At 50.7% G+C, this 3,231-nt stretch overlaps 1 non-coding gene across 1 annotated transcript; it reads left to right on the top strand.

Moving 5' to 3' along the window:
* Positions 1–887: 887 nt before the first annotated feature.
* Positions 888–961, top strand: TRNAN-AUU (transfer RNA asparagine (anticodon AUU)). The gene has a single exon. It is a non-coding gene; the product is annotated as a tRNA-Asn (tRNA).
* The last annotated feature ends 2,270 nt before the right edge of the window (positions 962–3,231 follow it).

Raw genomic sequence — 3,231 nt, forward strand, 5'->3', positions numbered from 1 at the left:
ACAATTCTCACCTCCGGAAGATCCCGCCTCTGCCTCCGCACGAGCCTTTCAGGAGGTCTGAATGTCTGGTCCACCGCTCCCCGGCTTCTTTCCCCGCTTTTGCTTTTCCCTCCCCCCGCTCCCGCCCTCCCGCCTCACGACCCGACCACCGCCCAGCTGAGCCCCCTCGGCTCCACTGCGCAGAAGGTGCACTGGAGGCCCTGCCCGTTGCCCGCCCCGCGGGGTGCCGAGAAGTCAACCTGAATAAACGCCTTGTAAAAAGAACTTCCTAATGGAAAAAATATCTTATGATTTCCATTCTCAACGCTCTTCAGAGGACTAAAAGATAAAGGCCACGATGGATTCATTCGACAAGTCCTAATCCTGCGCCCTGGTGTGTGCCAGACCCTGCTCCCCGCGAGGGGATCCACGAGCGACCCTCACCACTATCCCTGCCCTGGTGGACCCTCCGTGCGGGACACGGCATCCGAAGACGGCAGCGGAAGCTCCTCAGCGCCCCGAAAGCGACTGGGCAGGGGGGCACAGGCTCCCTCACTGGGTGAAGGCCGCACAAAGAACCGGAAGAGCCATCCGGGTAGCTCACCCGGCGTTCAGCTTCCCTTGGGCCCCCTGGCTGCTCGGGCCCGGATCGCGGACCGGGGCGTTTCCGGGGATTTCTGAAGCGGACGAGGGGCAGGGTGGGCGAAGGCCATTCGGCTCTCCTTCTGGCTCCAGAATCTCCCAACCCGCAGGTGTGCAGTGTGACCAGCGCGACTCACCGCTCTAATCGCTCCGATTTTCCAAGGCCTTGCTCAGTAGTCCTGCCAGGCAGGCTCTGAGGCTGGAAGGGATTGGGGAGTTCGGTGAGTGCGCCCTGCCTATAGCGCCCAGTGGAATCACTAGTACCTGTCTCTGTGGCGCAATCGGTCAGCGCGTTCGGCTATTAACCGAACGGTGAGTAGTTCAAGACCACCCAGGGACGCCTGTTCTAGCTTTTAAAGCATTCATGTATTATCATCACTAGAGAATCTCCCCCTATTCTTCCCATAGTCCTAAGTCTGAAAGGTTGGTTCCAGGCCAGCCAGGGATATGCCCATTTCAGGAAGGTTTTTCTCTTCTCAGGATTCTAGTCACAGTTAACAGGGATCCCTATCAAGAGCCACCCCACTCAGAGATCCAATTCTGACAGAGCATCTCCTGAAATGTCAGGTTGTCTTGTGCCTGAGTGCAAGAATCAGAGAACAAACAAGTCACTTCTGGTGCGATAAAATCCTCATGCCTGCCCCTTATAGGCTTGGATGGATTATAGACCAGCTTCCATTTTTTTCATTTTTAATAGGAGGCCTAGAGAGGTGTCCTATCCCCAGGATGGGCCTGGATTTAGTGATTGCTCAATCAATAATGCGACCAGTGGAATCATTGATCATCATAATCCTCTCCATCATTTGTGAAAACAGCATTTCCCCCCTCAGTTTGTACATGATTTACTTAACCCTTTTCAAAATGTGAAGAGATTGGCTTCATGATTTTAGGACTACAAAGAATCTTGAAACCATCATTCTTGTACATATATCTTTGACCACTGATATTTCTATAGTGTAGAGAACTAGATGTGCCACTGCTACATTACAGGCTTTTTAATTTTTATTTTTAGTTTTTATGACAGGGTCTCATTCTGTCTCTCAGGCTGGAGCACAGTGGCCCAACCATGTCTCATGGCAGCCTCGTCTTCCCAGGCTCAAGTGATCCTCCCATCTCTCAGCCTTCCCAGTAGCTGGGATTAGAGGCGCGGGCCATGGTGCCCTGCTAAATTTTGTATGTTCTGTAGAGAAGGGGTTTCAACATGTTGCGCAGGCTGGTCTCCAAACTCCTGGGCTCAAGCAGCTCCGAGGCCTCCCAAAGTGCCAAGATTTACAGGCATGAGCCACTGCAATGGACCTTACATAATGCCTCTAACTTCAGCACATTTAGCACATTTATCCTCTGCACGAGCGATACCAAATCATATTCCAATTTATTTCTCAACTCTCATACTGCCCCTTTCTTCATTTACTTGCTGGCACAACAAACTGTCTGCCACCCTACCCACCCCCCACCCCCACTTTATTTTAGACTAGGTCTCACTCTGTCACCCAGGATGGAGTGCAGTGGCTTGATCTCAGCTCACTACAACCTCCACCCCCTGGGCTCTAGTGATCCTCCCACCTCAGCCTCCAGAGTAGCTGGATCTATAGGCATGCACCACCATATTCACCATTTTTTTTTTTTTTTTAAGAGATAGGGTCTTGCTATGTCGCCGAGGTTGGTCTCCAACCCCTGGGCTCAGGAGATCCATCTGCCTCGGCCTCCCAAAGTGCTGGGATTTCAGGCATGAGCCACCGTGTTTGCCATGTGCCCATGATATTCTAATAAGGGGACAGGTTCCCTCCCAGCTTAACTAAGGGGACAATACAACAGAAGGACATGGTGGACATTACACACAAATATTCTGTTGCATAGGATGGACAGCTAAACTTCTAAGACATTTTATGTTTATTTTATTTTATTTTATTTTTTGTGACAAGGTCTTCCTCTGTTGTCCAGGCTGCAGTGCAGTGGCATGATCATAGTTCACTGTAGCCTCAAAATCCTGGGCTCAAGTGATCCTCCTGCCTCAGCCTTCCAAGTAGCTGCAACTATGGGTATGCACCATCATAGGTGGCTATTAAAAAATGATAATAATTCTGTAGAGATGTGATTTCACTATCTTGCCCAGGCTGGTCTCCAACTCCTGAGCTCAAGTGATCCTCCTACCTCAGCCTCCCAAAGTTTTGTGCTGAGATTACCGGCATGAGCCACCATGGTCAGCCCTGTTTCTTTTTAAAATTTATTTATTTTGGGACAGGGCCTCACTCTGTCACCTAGGCTGGAGTGTAGTGGCATGATGACGGCTCACTGCAGCCTCAACCTCCCTGGGCTCAGGTGATCCTCCCACCTCAGCCTCCTGAGTAGCTGGGACTAGCAGCATACACTATCATGCCTGGCTAATTTTTGTATTTTTTTGTAGAGATGGAGTTTCATCACATTGACCAGGCTGCTCTCCAGCTGAGCTCAAGCAATGCACCTGCCTTAGCCTCCTAAAGTGCTGGTATTACAGTCGTGAGTCACTGTGCCTGGCTTGTCATTGTCTCCTGTGGTGACCAAGTCACATGGGTCCAGAGAAGACAGATCACAGTGACTTCTTTGATAGCTTTCTGCCAAGTTGCTTATCCA

The sequence above is a fragment of the Pan paniscus genome, chromosome 1 (assembly GCF_029289425.2).
Source record: "Pan paniscus chromosome 1, NHGRI_mPanPan1-v2.0_pri, whole genome shotgun sequence".
NCBI classification, from domain to species: Eukaryota; Metazoa; Chordata; class Mammalia; order Primates; family Hominidae; genus Pan; species Pan paniscus.